This window comes from Catharus ustulatus, chromosome 8 (genome assembly GCF_009819885.2).
Source record: "Catharus ustulatus isolate bCatUst1 chromosome 8, bCatUst1.pri.v2, whole genome shotgun sequence".
NCBI lineage: Eukaryota > Metazoa > Chordata > Aves > Passeriformes > Turdidae > Catharus > Catharus ustulatus.
Window position 1 is genome coordinate 31715274 of NC_046228.1, and position 19022 is coordinate 31734295.

The 19022-nt window shown below is 48.2% G+C and overlaps 1 protein-coding gene across 2 annotated transcripts in view; it reads left to right on the forward strand.

The window, feature by feature from the left end:
- Nucleotides 1-5292: 5292 nt before the first annotated feature.
- The window catches only part of SGMS1 (sphingomyelin synthase 1), an 85637-nt gene continuing 71907 nt past the window's right edge, over nt 5293-19022 (forward strand). For both annotated transcript variants that reach the window (XM_033066604.2, XM_033066608.2), the window contains exon 1: nt 5293-5352. The gene's annotated coding sequence lies outside the window, so the exon portion shown is untranslated. The remainder of the gene's footprint in view (nt 5353-19022) is intronic.

Sequence of the window (19022 nt, forward strand, 5' to 3'; positions counted from 1 at the left end):
TTGATGACTCCATAATTAATGCCTTTTAGGCTGCTGGACCTGCCTGAGCACGCAGGCTCTGTCTGCAAGGAGGAGGATGCAGCAGTGCCAGCTCCTGTCCAGGCTCAGCTGAGCCCTGCTGGTGTGTCTGGAAAACCTGCTTGGGGATAAGCACAGGTTTTCCAAGGAGATAGGCACGCTGAGACATGCAGCACAGCAACGATCCACGTCCACTTCCACATTTATTTATTCACAGCTCATGTAAGGGGGGTTAGAAAAAGCTTTTAGAACGAGCAGCACTGACATGGCGGGAAAAACGAAAGGGCTGCAGCATGTGAGGTATTGTTTCGGTGGGAATTTCAAAGCAAATCAGATCCAAACTCATACCACAGCAGGAGCACAGAGGAAATGGCCCCGTGGAGCTGCTGCTGTAACGCTGCTGTCCCTGTCACCTCGTACCACCTGTGACACGGACAGGGTGGCACCGTGCCCTCCTCAGCCAGGCTCAGCAAGAGGCCTGCAGAACACATGCTGCTGTTCAGGGGGGTTGTTGAAAACACCCTGCTGCATGGACGGGTGCTGAGGAGCACCTGAAGACGGGTGCTGGCGGGTTTTGACAAGCCTGGGAGGGAGCAGGCGCTTGATCCTTGGGAGAGGAGGCAGCGCCGGAGCCAGGGATGGGGGAGGAAATGGGGTGAAGGATTTGATGAGCCTGGAAATACATTCTCAGGAATTGCCATTCTCAGGAAATACAGAACTTTCTGGAAACAGCTTTTTTCCCTGAGAGGACAAGCAAACCCCATTAGCAGCAAGAAAGAGAGGGAAGAATAACTTCGCGGGATGCTGGAGAAGCGCTGCTCGCTGAAGGGCCCGGGAATATCTGCAGCGGGATGCCTGGAATCATCAGTTCCATCCTGCTCCCAGCCCCACGGTTCCTCATCATCTCCAGCCCAGGGGGAGCTGCAGCTTTTATCCCACAGCCGTTTTTCGGGATCCTCTGTCACCCTTTCATTATCCCGTGGGAAATGCCCAGCATGGCGCAAAGAAAATGCTGTATGGATCCACTGAAAGCACAGAATGGTGGTGCCCTGGGCTGTCCTGTTTCTAGTCCTGAAGCTCAGGGACACATTCAGTCCCCAGGACCCTGGGGAGAGCAGTGCCCAGCCCACCCAGTGCACTCCACTTCTAGAGGGATGTTCCAGCAAGGCAATGACAGCCCATGCCTCTGGAAAACTCACCAGTTCCATCTGGAGAACTGCTGGCTTGCTTTCCCCTTGGAATTGTCTTGTCTTCCTTCTTTTATCATCTTCCACACTTCTTTTTCATTTTTCTTTCTTCTGTTTAAGTGGGGAAATTGTTTTTGCCCTCCCTCCATGAAGAGTTTCTCATTTCACTTCCAATTTTGACGCATTTCCCCCAGACACATGCTATTTTAATCAGAAGCAGCCAGCCATTAAAACCAGATTAATTAAAGAAATGAGTTTACATATTTTCCTAATGATCTGAAACAATCTTGCATTTATAATGCTGTTTGTCTGCAACCCATCACTGCTTAATATCCCTGATCAGAGAGGATGACGCCATCACACCATTAATCAGTGCCTGAATAACAAAGTAGCTGAATCGGAATCTCCTGCATCCTTTGGAAACAGGGATTTTGGCCTCTTTTCCCATTTGTACTGCAGCTAACATCCCTGCCCTGCAGTTCCTTAAAGCCACAGCATGTGGATTCACTGTGCTCTTTTCTCGACTCCATTCACCATGTATTTAATTCTGATTTTTCGCTCTGCTGCCTTGCTCTGAACAGCCTTTGCTACCATCAGGGGACTGAGACAAAGCCCTGTGGGACTCTACACATTTGGAGCAACGACCTCTCTGGCTTTTTCTATTTCTAAGGCTTTTAAAACCATCACAGTCAGTACAACCCCATCAAACATCAGGGTTTGATGTAAAGACACTGAATTAATGATGTCATTGTGAGGTCAAAATGACATCGCAAAGACACGGAGTTGATGATGCTGTTTGGTGTAAATGGTGTCATGGATAAAGGCACCAAATAAATGATGCAACCTGCAGAAATGATGTTATAAACACCATCAGTGATTTGATGATGTCATCAAGTGATGGCATAAATGATGAGTACAGGGTTGTTGCTGCCCTCAAAGAAAGACCTATGGTGAGTGAAGTAAGATGAAGGTAATTAAAATTTTACTTAAGTTAGTTTAATACTAGTTTATTAATAAAGTGTCAGCGTGCTAATAGTCAACATACCTTTCTAAATAAAAATGTCTTTTTGAGTGGAACATCATTAATTTATGAATTATTGATCAATGCTAATGATTGTGACCTGTTAGCATTCCACTGTTGATCCATTCACATTGATTCTGATTAATCCATTTATTCAAAGCTCCAGCAGGAGAAACCCCCAGCTGAGCTCATCTATGGGCAGGGACATCTTCCACTATCCCAGGTTGCTCCAAGCCCTGGCCAAGCTGGCCTTGGTGCTGGCACACTCTTGGAAACCCCCCCACATTTGGGGTTTGGTTGTAGCCAGGCAGGAAAAGCTGTTTTCAGGAACAGAAGTGGCTCAGCAGGATTAAGCCCAGGCAGCAGCCCATGACAGCTATTCCTAAGCCTCTTGGAAGGCCCTTTGTCATTCCCAACAGGGAGGTCAGGCTCCCAGGGAAGCAATTTGCACAGGCTTCAGGTTCGTATTATCTGCCAGAAAATGCCCATCCTGGGGAAACAACCCCGGAAAGGGGGGATTTATTGTGCAACTACCCCGAGGGAAGTGTCAACAACATTAATCCTATTAGAGCATTAGTTAGATGGGATGGCAAGAAACGATAGTCAGGAAGGAAACAGGGTCCTGCTGAAAAGCAGGAACCTCCTTAAGGAATGTCCCTGTCTTGATGGCATTGCACAAGGGGAGCAAATGGAGAGATAAACTGGAACTGGGATTGCCAGGCCCTCCAAACACTCCACTGCCCCAGTGAGTGCAGTAGAGGGAGACACACCAGCACCCCCAAAAGCCTTCCCTATTCCTAAACTCCTCCTGGTGCAACCAGGCTCATGCCAGCCAGCCTGATCAACCCGAAAAAAACAACACAGCTGCCAGTATTAGATCTACTCACAAATAAATCCCTCCTCAGGGATGAGAGAATCAAAGCTGTTGGCATCTGGTGTCCCCAGCACCACTCTCCTGGATTTCTCCAGAATCCTTCTCCAAAGCCATTCTCTTCCATCTGCATTTCCCCTCCTAACTACCAAACAGTTTGCACAAGGGTGAAAGCTGTTGCCTGCAACCTGAGGTCAAACAAAACTTGTCCACTCTTCACCAGCGCTGATGAAAATCTGTGAGGAGCTGCAGGTCACAGCGGATCTTTAAATAACTTCCAAGCTGGCTCTAAATTTGAGTTTTATTACACAGAGAATTTTCTCTCAGAATGGCTCAACTCCATTTTTTGGAAGTGCAGAATCTGACACTTACAGAGGCCCAGGAGACCACAGTGTTTCATCTGTCCCAGTGCATAAATTACTATTTATTCAAGCTTAATTCTTAATTTTGCTTGGGTAATATCTGCAATCACTTGTTGATTGGGATAACTCATGAGGGTTTTTTTTCAGCTTTTGTTTTGTTTATATGCCAAGATCAGCAAAACATGTCTCTTGCTCAGTGTTACTGAGACACACCGGTACATCCAGTCCCTCCCTTGTGTGTTGTCATCTTCCCATGCCTGGGAGAGGGGGAGCTGGATGTGTGGCTCTGCTATCTCCACAATCTCCTGGCTGGAAAAATGCCTGAAATACAGGAAAAGTTTTAATCAGACCTTGCAGATCTTCCCACGCTGGGGAACAGCCCTTCAGGGAACCAGGCTCAGCACACACAGAATCCCCTCTGTGGGCACCAGGAAATGATTTTGACCTTTTGGCATGGAAAAAACCCAGTTCTGTACTAGAAGTCACAATTTGTGAAGCGCAAGGTTTATAACGGGTGTTCTTGCTCAGGGAACAAAATTTGAGCCTCTTTCTACCTGGAGATGGTGACACGCAGGGGTTGCTCCTAAGCTAAATTGTCCTGTGACTTTATTGTAAGTGAGATTGTATTACTTACAACTGACTCCTCACATGTCCAGAGCTGACAGAGGACTGAAGCCCAACAGCCAGTAGAGCTCTTGCAGTGAAATAAAGGGAGATAGAGTTTGCTCCAACAGCCTACACTCTGGCTTTGGGGATCTTGGAACAGGTTGTGTTCATCCCAGTCCAGGATCATGAGGGAATTGTCCCCAATATCCCATCTAACCCTGCCCTCTGGCAGTGGGAAGCCATTCCCCCTTGTCCTAGCACTACATGCTCTTATAAAAAGTCCATCTCCGTCTTTCTTGTAGGTCTCCTTCAGGTAGTGGAAAGCTGCAAGATGAATTTAGGAGAACTCACCCTGCTACAGCTCAGCTGCTCCGAGCAAGATACACTAAAGCCGGAATTTAGTATTTTGGAGGCACTACATATGCTCAGAAGGATTCAGGGTGGCTTGAGGCCACACCTCGAGGGCTGTGTCCAGTTCTGGCCCTCCTGGCCAGAGAGCCCTGGAGGGGCTGGAGCATGTCCAGGGAAGGGAACGGAGCTGGGGAAGGGGCTGGAGCCCCAGCAGGGGCTGAGGGAGCTGGGAAAGGGGCTCAGCCTGGAGAAAAGGAGGCTCAGGGGGAACCTTGTGGCTCTACACAACTCCCTGACAGGAGGGGACAGCCAGGGGGGGTCGGGCTGTGGTGCCAGGGAACAGGGACAGGACAAGGGGAAACGGCCTCAAGCTGTGCCAGGGGAGGCTCAGCTTGGACAGCAGGAGGAATTTCTGCATGGAAAGGGTGCTCAGGCCTTGGCAGGGGCTGCCCAGGGAGGTTTGGAGTCCCCATCCCTGGAGGTGTCCAAGGAAGGGCTGGAGGTGGCACTCAGTGCTCTGGGCTGGGGACAAGGTGGGCATTGGGCACAGCTTGGGCTCCATGGGCTGGGAGGGCTTTTCCAGCCTCAGTGGTTCTGTGATTTCATAAAACGCAGCGGGCTGCCCCGGGCAGTGCGGAGCAGCGAGAGGCTGTGATCCCTCCGGGAGCGGGGTCGAGAATGGGAATGGGCACGGGAAGGCTCAGGTGCAGCGCTGCCCGGCAGGGAGGCACGGCCACAAGATGGCGGCGGGGATGACACGGCGGTCACGTGGCGCGCGGTGCCCCCGCCCCGCCCGCGGCCGCCGCACGGGACACGGGACACGGGAACGGGGTACTGGAAACGGGACACGGGGAGCGGGCTGGAGCCGCCGCACCGCCCGGGGACCCGCCCGGCGCCCGCACCCACCCGGCCCGCACCGAGCCGCGGCTCCGCACGGTGAGTGAGCGGCGACCCAGCGGCCTCCGGCTCAGCGCAGGCCCGGGGGTGGCGGCGGGACGGGACAGCGGCGGTGACAGCGGGGACGCGGCCGCCGCCCCAGCACGGACGTGCCCCGGGGGGCTCCGCCTCCTCGTGCCGGCGGCGGCCCCCGCAGCACCGGGGGATGCGAGGAGAGCTCCGGCCCCCGCAGCACCGGAGGCTCCGGGGGGGCTTCAGGCTGCTGAGCTCGGGGCTCTGGCGGAGCTTGGGTCCCGCAGCACGGGCCGAGCCGGGCCCCTCGGCCCCGGGCGCGCCGGGAAGGTGCGGTCTGCTCAGCCTTGCGAGCGCTGGGACCCCCAGCTCGGGGGCTGCGGCCGTGGGAGCCCCCGGGAGCTCTGTGCTCTCCCTGGGGGAGCTCCGCATGCCCGGCTCGGGGGGCTGCAGCCCTGGGGTGCTGGGGAGCTGCGGGACCCCGAGCTCGGGGGCTGCGGGTGGTGCTGGGGGAGCTCCAGAACCCCATCTCGAGGGGCTGCAGCCCCTCAGCCCCGCACCCAGCACAGGCTCTGTTCCCCTCAGCTGGCCAGGTCTGTCCCCTCCTCCCCAGGGTGGTGGAGTGGCGGGGCTGGTTCTCCCTGCCCCGGAGGCTCCGTGGGGACATCTGGTGCCCTGAGCTCGGGTGGGGGTGTGGGGCCGAGCCCGGGCCCCTCAGCCTGGGGCTCCAGTCCCTCTGCTTGCTGGGATGCCAAGGTGGGATGGGATGCTCCCTGCTCCAAGGGAAGCTGGAGGCATCTGCCGTGAGTGGGAGCAGGTCCATCCCATCCCATCCCATCCCATCCCATCGGGGCTGTGCTGCCTCGCTGGGGCTGAGGTTTGTGGGGTGGCAAGGGGTGATGGCTTTGTGCCTGTCTTGGGAATGAAGGGCTGGGGGGCAGAATGGGGATGAAAAGGACAGACCTTACCATCACGGGCACCCTGAGAGGAGGGTGTGCTCCCTGTTTGCTCGTGGAATGGCTTGCTGAGTGCCTGGCTGCAGTATTTGGATTTTTTCAGGGTGTATAAGGCATGGGGCTGTCTTTATACTGTGTTCCTCCTGGAGGCCCTGTTTTGATCAAGGTTTCTAATTTATTCTGTCTTGTGTGAAAACCTCATTAAAGAGTGCCTCGGTGCCTTCAAGGCACCATAAATACAGGGAGAGAGGATGGGAAGAGAGAGAAAAAGATTATTATTTGTAAAAAATGGGAGCTCTGCCATATTGACACGGTGCTGCTGAAGCTTGCTGATGCAGGCAGCCTCTCCTAGCAGAGCAGCACCGGGATGTCGATGAACATCCTCGTGTCACTTTGGCTGATGGTGCAGCCTGGTGTGACAGCAGGATTTGTAGTGATGCCTTCAGACTGCCTTCTCGCAGGTCCACATGGCTGAAAATGCTTCCTTGTTGGCTTCCATGCCCAGCTGTGAACCAGTGCAAAACACAGAACCGGTACAAAACACCTGGCTGAAGTCGGTGGAAGTGGTGCTGTGGATCTTGGTGGGTTTGGGCTTGGCTGTGTTTTTTGGGAGTGGATGTTGTATTGCAGTGGCGTTCTGATTTGTTTAGTGTAGTATTTTGTGGGTGTTAAAATTGCTCCAGCTTTGTGAAGTTGTTTAGAGTTTGGCAAGAGAAGGCAGTCCCCCTGGTTGGTGGCAGACAAAAGGTAAAGGCTGCTTTTACAATATGGGTAATAAACTAAATCCAGAGAGATTGCTGTAATTGTTTTGAGTTTTTGGGCATGTGAAGCAGAGCTAAATTCAGCTCAGATGGTTTTAAACTGTGTTTGTGATCTGTGCAACAAATGGTGATTCCCAAATTATTATGCTTCTTTCTCCTTCCACATTATCAACCTGGGAACTGCATCTCTCATGTTAATTAGCTTTTGATGTGACATTTATAAATTTAATAAATCCAAGTTGGTGGATGATTTTCAGGACTTGGAGGTATTTTGGATGTTATTTGACTGCTCGGAGTTAATGGTTAAAAGTGATTTGTTGTTTTCCATGGATCTCATTGCTTCTTTCAAAAATAGCAATAGGTGCTACTTTTAATTAGATAATTCCTGAGTTCCCTTGAACTGAACCCATGCACTGTGGGTGATGGTGACTTAAAAATTCTTCTTTCTTCAGAGGTTGCTGCCTCTCTGCATCACTCAGCATTGGTTAATTGGTGCACTAAATATGGGTGGCCTGGGACTTACTCAGATTTAAAAGCAATTTCAGCCTGGCCGTAAGGAATGGTTGCGGAATTAAAGACTTTTTAATTGGGGCAGCAGGACATCCTGTGAAAAAAAAAAAAAGCTCAAAAATAATCCAGACCCTTGTTGGGGAAAGGGTAATTTGTTGTTTGTGAATAGACTAAATCCATATAGCATCATCAAAAAGTGAAGGAGTGTTGCACACAGGCCTGAAGGCTGCTTTTGTTGGATGTGGCACAAGGTCCCTGTTTCCTGGGGTGGTTTGCAGGGACTCGTGTAGGGCAGGAAGCATTTCTAAGGCTGCCCAGCCAGGTGGATCCAGGCTGTTCTTTCCTGTACAAAGCAGAGTAGAGCAGAGCACCTGAATGCTATTTCAGTCATGATTCAAGTGCAGCACATTAAACCCAGCTGTGCGGGGAGAAAGTGCTCTGAAGTAGAGGTGAGCTCAAAATGAGCTCAAAAACCTGAGTTTGTTTGAGGTTTCTTGGATCTGATGGTCACTAACTGAGCTCCTGTGTACTGTCAGTGCTTTCCAAAGGATTTTGATGTCATTGGAGGCCTTTTGGGCACCAGTGCACAGAGAGGGGCAGGAGGCCTCTGGAGGGCTGGTGTTCTGCATGGAATGTCCAGCTTTTAGTTCAGCTTGAGTTCCCAAAGTGTGTGGTGTGATATCATGAGGTTAATTATTAAGTCCCGTTCTCCTCCTTTCCCAAAACACTGGGGGCAATGCAGAAGACTGAGGGATGTGTGAAACCTGCCAGCTTTTTTGGATTATTTCATCCCAGTCGTATTTTATTATTTTGGAAATCTGCTTAGCAGAGGCAGTGTTTGGTGTAGGTTACTTTGGCTTTTCATGGATTGAAAGAACATCCATCCTAATAAGCTGTAACTGTGTAGTGGGGCTTGGTGGAAGCCCTGCCCATGGCAGTGGGGTGGAAAGAGATGGTCTTTGAGGTGTCTTCCAGCCCAAACCATTCTGGGATTCTGTGATTTAAGCATCTCTAAAATACTTACCTGTATAATTTCTGGTATTAAATGTGGTGTTGTAGTTGAGGGGAGAAAAAAACCCAAATTCTTGAAAGTAACCCGTGAGCTTTGTTCTGATAGTCTGTGATCAAGAGCTGGAAAGAGAAAACTTAATTTTGGAGACTAATGTGTTTCTTAAAGAAATGCAGTTACTGCTGTTGCTGGACTTTACAGTTGACTCATCCAAATCAGGGAGCAAATCTAGAGTGGGACAGATGTCCTGTTGATGTTTCCTTTGTGTATTGCTGCAGTCCTGTTCTGCTATCCAATTACACATCCATAATCAAAGAAACCACAAATCCTTATTGGGAAAGCATCCTCCATGGGTTTTTGCCTGTGCTAATTTGCTTAGATTTAAATGCACAACAAAACAAATCTCCCTCTGCTTAGAGCCATGACTCTAATACTTCTTTCTCCCTGACTTCCCAGCCTGGTCTGCCTTCTGTCTCCCTGATTTTGAAACTGCTTGAAGGTAGCTTTTTTTCTGTTTAGGTGGAAATAAGGCAAAGCATATTACCAGTTGGGGGGAAAAAATTACTTCAAGGAATCTCTGAAGTCCAGTTCCTTTGAGTTTTTCTTTAACAAGCTGGGTGTGTTACAAGGTGTGGTGGCAGAATTCCTCAGGTGGCTTTGCTGAACTGGCTTTTTGGGGTGCTGTGGGCACTGTCACATCCTTATTAGCTGTGTGGGACAAAGCTTGGGAATTTTATCCCTGCTCTGTGTGTCTAGTGAACAGCACACAGTGGGACTGCATTGTCTAAGCCTTCATGAGAAAAAGTAGGAAGAAACAGAAGTAAAACCACAGTAAATCCTGTCTTAAGGACTGAAAGAGCCTTAAAGTTGCCCCTTTCTGAACAGGTGGATCTGGAGAGGAGAGCTTTTGCAGCCTTGGCTTAAGAAGGATTTTTAATAGCTGTCATCTCCTCCTGTCCACTGCAGTCTCCTTTAATTTCCTTTACTAAAAAAGAACATTGCAATTGGGAGTGTTTTACAATTTCCCTTGCCGGTCCATTAGTGTATTAGCTTAGCTCCGTGTGTGTTGAATGCCACTAAATGTCACTTGCAAATTTAATGTTGGGAGCACTGAGATTTGTGCTAATTGAATTTAAAGTCTTATACTTGAATTTGTTAAAATGGCAGAGTCAGACAATTGCAATGTTTTAATGGGAGAATGGAGGAGCACTTGCAAATGTGCTCTTGTGAGCGAATCCAACAGTGCATTTGTGCATCTGGGGGAGACCCTGAGCAGACAGATCAGTGTTTGATTGGGTTTTACTGTCCCCTTGTACATTACAGCGTGATGACAGCTGGCAAAATCCACTGTGTTGAAAGTCTTAATGCTTGACTGCTCAGGGTCATTGTTGACACCAACTTAACCTTAAATGCTTCTGTAAAAATGGTAAAGATTATAGAGCCTTTCAGTTCAATTTAAATTTCTGCTTCTGCAGCCATAGTTTTAGGTGCTGCTGGAGAAAGGTTAATTGTTTGGGATGTTGGTATTTAAGTTCGGTTGTCCATGTCTGTCTTCTGGGGTTTTCATTCAGGACATTAGCAACTTCTGCACCTGAGGATTTGTTGTTCAGGGAGGGGCTGGAGGGGGGTGGTTGTTGGTTTTTTTTTTTTTTTTTTGGTTTGGTTGATGCTTTCTGTGGGGTTTTTGTTGTTGTTACTGTTTTCATTTGTTTTTTTGTAAAACAAAAACTGTTGCATTAAATACTCCTTTATTCTTAACTTCAACCACATACCCACAGATTGGATATTAGGATATAGACACAGAAAAGGAGACCCTGCTGCTGTGCTTTTTGTGAGGTAAAGTGTTAAAGAAATTACCCTCGATTGGAAAAGAGTCATAAAAATTGGTCCGTGGCTTTCCAAGCAGTGTAAATCTGTGCCTCCCTAGATAGCACAGTGCTTTTAAGGAGTTTGTCTGGAAACACTTCCATTAAATCTCCTGACACTAGGCTTTGACCTTCTGCCACTGAGCTGGCATTTCATACGGGCTCCTGGCATGAGCTCTCCTGCCACTTTCAAGTAAAACCTTATCAGGCATTGAAAAGTTTGACTCTGCAGTCGAGCACTGTGCCAAAGCTGTAAAAGCCCTATTTGTACACAAAATGGATTTTTGCTTGCTAGGAGAGCTGGGGTAGTGCTTCAGTAACTGCAGGAATGGCTTTGAATCTACATAGTAATGAAACAGCTCCATCTAAATCGAGCGTCTCCTGCACTCTCAGGTCTGCTCTTTGTCTTCTGTGTGTCCCTGCATGGAGTTTTACGTAGTCAGGTTATAGTGCTGTGGAAAACTTTGTCAGGCAAGTTAATTTAAAGCTATTTGAAAGGCTTAAAAATGGCTCTGCTGTTAGGATGATGAAAAAGACCTTGAAAGCGCCTTGAGAGCGATTGCTGCTGGAGTACCTGCGTGGCCATGCCAGTGCTGAGCTGCTCCCAGAGCCTTCTCCAAGGTGTCCTCCTACAGCTCACAAATCTGGGGCTGCCCCATCTCTGGCAGTGTCCAAGGCCAGGTTGGACAGAGCTTGGAGCAACCTGGGGTAGTGGAAGGTGTCCCTGCCCGTGGCAGGGGGTGGAATGGGTTGGGTTTTAGGGTCCCTTCCAACCTAATCCATTTTGGGATTCTGTGATGCATCAGGGCTTAAAGCCCACTTGCTTTAACTGGGAGGGAAAATCCAGCACTTGTGGGTGATTGGGGAGCTCAGGGTGAGCTTTGCCCCTTGCAGGGGGTGCCAGTGGCTGTGGAAGTTGGGTGTCTGGGGAATACATTGTTAGTGGAATAAGAAAGTAAACCAGACTTGGAGGAAGGGAGAGGAACACCCATGCTCCAAAGTGCTGAATTTTGGGGTGCTCAGCAGAGGCAGTGGTGGTGATGTCCAAAGCAGAGCTGTGAACAAGGCAAGAGTAGACAGAAGAAGGTGAGTGCAAGCATGTGAAGATCCCTGCTTAATAACTCGGCAGAACATGTTGTTCCCTTTCCCCAGATACTTTTGGGATGTCAGGATCCATATTTAATGGAATCATGGTTTTATGGAGGCTCTCCACCCTGGGAGAAGCTTGCCTTTGCCAAAAGCAATACTCGGTAATGGACTGGGGGTTCTTATCTACTCTCCATGAAACACTGCAAAAACCTTATTTTGCAGTAATGAGCAATTACCCACAAATTAACAAAACTCTTTGTCAGACATTGCCTTTGTTTTTGTGCCTGTGCAATTTCCTAATTCATTTTTTCTCCCTTTCAAAACATAAATAGATGGGTTATCAAAGGCCATTTTAAAAATAAAAACAAGGCCCTGAGCACATTTATCAGAAGGGGATTATTTGAGTTCTGATGGTTTGTTCAGAATTCCTTTGCTTGCAAGAAAATGAGTGTCTGTGCTGAGAAGACACAGACCCATCCAGCCACGTGCCTTGTATCCAAGAATTATAATGTTTTTGAGAGGGAATGCCAGAGTTCAGCCACGGGTTCAGGAAGTGTAAGTGGCTGGGAGAATACTTGTGGAGATGACAATCACTAGCAAATCCATATTATTTCCTCCTCTTAGTAGGACTAACCCCAAAGATATGTCAGGTTTTTCAGGGTCCTCTTGGGGTTTGAAAATGTCCAAGGGAGGAGATGGGCTGCTTTGGAGAGAGGATTTCAACCTTGTGTGGGGAGATAACCTGCAAGCTTGATTCAGTGCCAAAGGAGGAACCTGAGACCCAGATGAAATTGGATACAGGTGCACCAGATTGATGCACTGAAGGCCATTAGCTGCTTTCTCCTCTGTGCCTGGCCAGCTGAGCTGATGTTCTTAATGAACTACTCCTTAGGTATCTTAACTTCTGACTGCTGCTCCTTAACTCATGGTCCATCAGGGCACAAGTGAATTGATCAGCATCATTTATAACTGTCTACAGGGAACTTTCCTTGGCCACTTTATTGAGTGGCTGCCAGTCTAAAATTCTTCTATGATTCTTCCTGTTAGACTTTTCCTTTGCTAATATTGTACTTAATGCAAACAATCTCCTTTAACCTCTTAACTTTGTAATCCCCCTCACACTGCCATTGTGCTTTAATGCTGCTCATTTGCAGTTGAATATGAGCAAACCTTTAAAGTAATTGTCCACTCTACAAAATGTTGGTTGACTTCATAGATTTTGTCTTTTGTTTGTTAACTCCTTGGGGATCTTGTTTCCATGTCCAGGACATACATTTAGGTCCTTCCAAGGTAGAAGGTTGGAAAGCAGGCTGGAAATCTTAGGCAATGTTGTATTTCTTCACGTGGTTCCACTGTTATGGCTGTGTGTTGAAATTCAGCCTGCAGGATGTGATGTCATGCAAATAAATTAATGACTTGTGTTTATTTGAAGATTGGATAATAACCCAGGCATGGGATAATAACCCAGGGAGCACTTGGCCCTACTGCTCTAAGCTTCCCAGAAATCGTGATGTGGATCAAGCTTTGCCTGCCTCTGTCTTGCTGCACTTTTCATCCTGAGTGTTGTGGGCTGGGAGCTTTGTATTCATGCAGAGATACCCTGACACCTTGCAGAGGGGTCTTGGACCTGTGATCCTGACACAGGCAGCTGTGGGGACACGGAGCTCCCAAACTTTGCAAGGTGCAGGTTCCAAACTCTGGGCTTGCTGCATGTGCAAAACTCATCAGAGATGAGCTTGAAGGTCCTTCCAAGCCAGGATGGAACCATTCTGCAATTCTGAGTTCACTGGAGAAGTGCTTGTTGAATTTCCCAGCCTGGCTGTCCCGGGTGTGTTCCTCTATGAGGGAGTGGTTGTGGTGGCAAGGTGGCTTGTGGCAGGCAGAGGCTTCCCAGCCTGGCACCCAGGGGAGGAGTGAACACCTCAGCTGTAATCTCTGATCCCTATCACTGAATTCCTGCTTCCAAGCCTGGATTTCGTTCCCAGAGAAGCCCAAGGTTGGGGTACGTCTGTTCAAAGTGACCTTTCTGGGCTGATTTAATGCATGACTGTCAAAGAGCTGTTTTTCCTTCCCTCACCTTGTCTTCATATTCCCAGTTTGCAGCGTTAAAGGGTGTTCCATGAGGTTTTGGAGACATGCTCTGTGGTTTGCCTGGCAGGGTGGAGCCTTATCAAGAGGGAAATAACACTGAGGGAAGCAGCTGCACAGTATCAGTAACGGGCTTCTTTCAGGTCTGGGTCATGCAAAGCGTTAATGACATTTTCTGCACCCCTCAAGTGGAGTAACTTCTGCAGTGACTCCGTCAGCTGTGTCAACAAACTTTGTGTTTGGGACTGATGCATTGTTGAGTTTTATTTTTATTTAAAAATGAGAGGCAGCTGAGGGTCTGCAGAAGACTGAACTGAAGTGGGTCTTGCATTTGTTGGAAATAACTGGAGGAGTCTTGCTGGTGGTGAATAGCCAGTGCAGTGACAGGATGTGTGCAGACAGCTGGAAATGCTCAGACTTGCTTGCTTCCCAGTACTGTCCTGAATTAGGATAGTTGGGATAGAGCCCAGTGCAGCTTGTGGGGTGTGTTCCACTGTGACATTTGCACACCAGACTGTTCTCTGTTCAGTTTGTGCTGCTCGCTGTTGGAAAGAAGTACTCGGGTATCGTGGAGTCTCTTTGCCTGGGGTTGCTGGATTTGGGTGTGCTGGAGCAATGCTTGAGTGCAGAATGGTGGTGTAGAGTTCTTGCACCCTTTTGTCTTTGTGTTGTTGGTGGTCATGGAAGAGGCCCCACAACTTCAGCTGGAAGGGAGGAAAAGTCCATTTATTTCCACAGACACTGCAAAGCGAAACTTGAAGAGTTTGGAGAGCTGAACATACTGATCCTGCTGACTTTATAGCCTTAAAAGTGGGCAAAGAATTAAAATAAAGAAAAAGAGGAGTGGTTTCTGTAGTGGCTTCTCTGGAGGCAGTATTATCTTCTGGTTCTGAGGATTTGTATCCTTTCCCAATCTGCTTTAAAAACATTTCCTTTTTCATAAAAGCAGTGAATTGTACTCCATGGCCATTTATGTGAAGGGAGTGCTGGGTGCTTAATAACCTACTTATTTTATTTGGGCTGTACTTTTTAAAAATATAGTGTTCAAGTCAGGCCCTTAGAAGACAGATTGTCCTGTCTGATTGTCCTGAGCTAAATACCTTTCTGGTTTTAATTGGGGTTTTCATTGCTATGATTTACAGTGGCAGGGTGAGGGCAGCACCGTTCCTGCAGTGCCTCAGACAAGTGGGAAGAGAAGGAGAAGGAGCAGAGCTATTCCTTATCTGGACACTTTCTTAGGTGCTTACAGAGCTGTGTACTTAAATAATTCCTCCATGTAAGTATCGATGTGCAGCAAAGCGACACGGTTTTAAGCACAACGTTTAATAGAAGTATTCTCAGCGTGACTTGGCAAATATTTCCAAGCTCAACTTGCCACCTCTGGTGCTGCTTCTTGTCATCAGAGTGAAGGGAGGTTTGTGCAAGGCTCAGAAATAAAGCTAAAATTGGACACTTTGAAATCACCTCTGGGCACTTGGGGTTTTTGGTAAGGTGAGAAGGGAGGGGAATTTGGCATTTCAGCACCAGCTGCCTTTGCCAGGTCAGCCACCCTTTTTGTGCATGCTCTTCCCTGTGCTCAAAATGAAGGAATATTGTTCTGGCAGGCGTTGTCAAACTTGGATTCTCCCGTCATGTGCAGATGCAATTAATTTCCTAGAAACTTTAGGGTGGGGATGAAAGTGATGTAAATAGTTTGTAACAACTGGTGATTCAGTCATTGAAGCATAAAATGGATTTTTAATGTGCTGAAGAAGGAAACAAAGCTTTGCTTGGTAAGGTCAGCATCAGAAATTTAGGTAGGGGCTGTGTTGTTTTTTTTTTTGTATAGTTTATGGAGAATATTTTTCCTTAATTAAACTGCTTTTGCAACATGTGTCAGTCCATCTTAAATCCTATGTAGAAAGATCTGTGGCTGTATCTGATGAGGGCAGAACCTTCTGCTTTTGGGACTTCAGCTCCCCTTTTTGCAGCTGGGTTGTGTCATCCAGGTTGTTTTTCACCCTTTCCCCTGTCAGGCTGTTGAGCAAACTTCCAAGTGCGGGGTTAAGGGGGACAGGGACACACAAGTGCAGGACTGTGGGCATTGGGACACCCCTCAAAATGCAGGATTCTGGAGACTGGGACACTCTTCTGAGGGAAACTGGGACTCCCCTCCAAGTGTGGGTTGTGGGGGACAGGGACCCCTCCCAGTGTGGGTTGTGGGGATTGGGAGGATGCTTTGCCACACTTCCTTCCCCTTCGTTTAAGAACCCAAGCACTGAGCAGACGTGCAGGGGAGAGGAGGGAGGATCCTCATCCTGCTGGGTGTCAGGGGACATGTCTGGCTTCGTGTCTGGCTTTGCCCCAAGCTGGCTGTGATGAGCCAGGATCGAACTCCCAGTGACATCCCAGTGCTGCTCCCGCCCAGGTCACAGGTGTCACTGTGCCGGGTCCATGTGACCTGCTTGCCCTGCAGGACATCCCCCTGCATATTTACATCCAGCATCCCATTTCCGAGATCTGCTTTTCCCAGCAGCCCTGCCTGAAGTTGGAGCCAGGGATCAGCATCCCCCCAAGGGCAGGGCAGGGAGAACTGGCTGCAATTCCAGCTAGGGGTGGTCCCATTCCAGCAATTAGGAGGAATTAATTGCTTGGCTGGAACCCCAAGACATTGCAGATGGCTCTTAGAGGGATGGAACAGATTCCTGATGCTGAGGTGTGTCCACTTTTGGGGAGGTGGATCCAGAAACCACATTTTTGCCAGATACGGGGCCAACTGGCTTGTCAAATCTGCAATAGAAAAATTTCTTTTGCTGAGAAGCAGAGTATCTTGTACTGCTGATATTTCTAAGGATGAGGGAGCTTAAACTTCTTGCTTACCTTGGGAACTGAAAGCAGTCAATCCCTGGTTTGAGCTGTTCCACAGAAATGGGCACAAACAAGCATTTTCAAAGGGGTTTTGTTTATTGTCGTGACTTTGGTGTTTTTATGCAGTGCTCCTCTTGGTGTTATGTTTCTGTTATCCTTTTGAACAAGATATTTGTGCATTCTTCTCTACTGATAGTGACTCCTTGCTTCTGAGCACAGGATTTGTCTGCAGCCCCAGCAGCACTTTCCGATTTTTACGGAAGATTTAGCTCAAATTTCCCCCCTATTTTCTGTTAATTTTTAGCAAAAATACGTTGCTTTGTTCAGATCAACTTTGCAAATTTACAGGTTTTCTCTTTCCTGCCAAAGTAGTGTTTTTGCACCTTTCATAAATCATCTGATGAGCTGTCGAAGCTGGCGTTTACAAAGCTAATGGAAAACTTGAGTAAAGGATGCTTTGCAGGAAACAGCCTCTCAAAAAGGGAAGTAGTGCAAAAACCAGTTATGTTTTCCTTGTTCACAGACTTGTTTGGAAGAAATTATTAATCCCTCACATCTGTGCAGGTGCAGCCTTCAGACTCCCAGATCGGTATTTTTAACAGACGCAGACCACAGCAGGGAATTCCCTCCCCCCAGTCCAGTATTTTGGTTTATTCAGGGAACTTGTGTGTCTTTCAGAAGCCACAGTTTGGTAACTGGGTGTCAAAGTTTACCACAGAAACTTTCAGGAGGAAAAGGGGAAGGCAGCTCCTGCTGAAATGCCAAAACCATTGCAAAACCAACTGTGAAATCACTGGGGTGGGGTGGTGGTAAAGGGGGCATGCTGAGGGGGAAGGGATGGCACTGAAGGGCTCAGAGTTAAATCACAATCTGATTCTGTTCAAAGTGTGTGTTCCCTAATTGCAGTTCTCAGAATTGAGCTTGCTTGGGGGGTGGGGAGGAGGTGGGGCAACCGTGGAATTCCAGGAAAGCTGTGGAATTCTGGCCAAGCACCCCCTGCAGAACAGCCAATAGGACTTTGCCAGGTGCCAGATCTCGTGCTGAGAGTGCATTGCCAGGTTTGCCTGTCCCAAAGGGCTTTTTCCATGAATGCAGAGCCTTAGCTAACAGAGCTCTCTCCAAAGCTAACTCTGAAAGGATATAATTTTTTGTATGGAGTTTCTGCCTGTATACCTGTCAAAGCCTGGACAATGACCATCCCTTAACATTTGTTTACCTGCTCAGGAGGATTGTTGCAGCAGTGCCTGGAAGAAGTAAGATTAGAAAGCAGTTATTGTAGCCTAGAAGGGGTGTGTTGTCCAGAAAATACCTTTTCCAAGTTAAATTCCTTCTCCAAGTTGGTGGCTTTGAGGCCAAGACAGAGGGTAAAAAACTTCCAGCGCGTGAAACAAATTTCTGCTGCAAACTATGGGAACCTCTGGAAGTTGACATAACTTCTGTAGCTGGAAGTTTCAATTTATTTAATTTATTTTGCTTCCTTAGGGCTCAGCTGTACTTGTTTTGTTGAGTTAGTTTATTTATGGACACATTGTGCTGTTCTCCCGCAGGGATGACCTCTCAACTCTAGCAAGGCATCTGCCACTTGTTAATGTTGGTGTTAAGCCTGTTTAAAACCTCTTCCTGAGATTTAGAGGTCTTTTGCATCAGACTGGGGATGTGTGGATGGTAAACACAGAGCAATTGCTACTCTTATAGCTTCTTTCTAGACTAATTAAACACACACCTGATTGTCACAGGTGTCATCTCCTAACTTTATGTGCGTCAAATGAGTCAAGTGCAAACCCAGCTTGAATTCCTCACCCTGAGTGCATTTGTGTGCAGGTGGCTCATTTATTCTCTTTTTTGCAGTGGCCAGAAGAATCTCTTTTCCCAGGAGACTCGAGTCAGTGTCAGGAGAAAAATGTTCCTGCTGAATTTGGTGTGTGGGGCAGCTGAGGGCAAAGCCTGGCCGGGAGTTTGAGGTCTGTGGTCCCTCCCTGAGCACAATGTCCTGGCAGGAGCTTTGCTGCTCACCTGCTGTGTTCTACAGCCACGGGGGAATAAATAAAACACTCCCAGCACATGGAGAGCAGATCCCCTGTCTCTGGACACCCAGGGAACAGGTTGCACCCCAGCCAGGTCACCTCTGCTGACCCACCCTGGAATTCAGTGCTCCCAGAGGGCGAGTGTGGATTGGTCTTCTGTGCTAGAACCTGCACATGCTGCCTTCCAGCTCCTTCTGCTTCCCTCTGATGGCTCTGGCACCAGCAGAATGGGAAAAGCAACACGTAAGACAATTTTAGTGTAACAGGAGAAATGCTGCCTCACTTCAGCTGCACTTAACCCCTGGCTTTAAGTGGCTATGAGAGGTTTGTGAGATGTGCTTGATACGTTTAAGGAATGAAAAGCCTCACTGTGAAGAGAGGGGAGGAAGGAAATGCAGCACAGCTTCAGGCTGGCAGAGGCACTTCTAGGTGTGCATCCCTTCCTTGCTTGCTGTCTGAGGTGAAAATGGGCTCTCCAGCAAGAGGAGCTGCTTCAGGAGGAGGTGTGCTTGGTAATGGCCACTTTGCTGATTTTTCCTTGGCTTTGC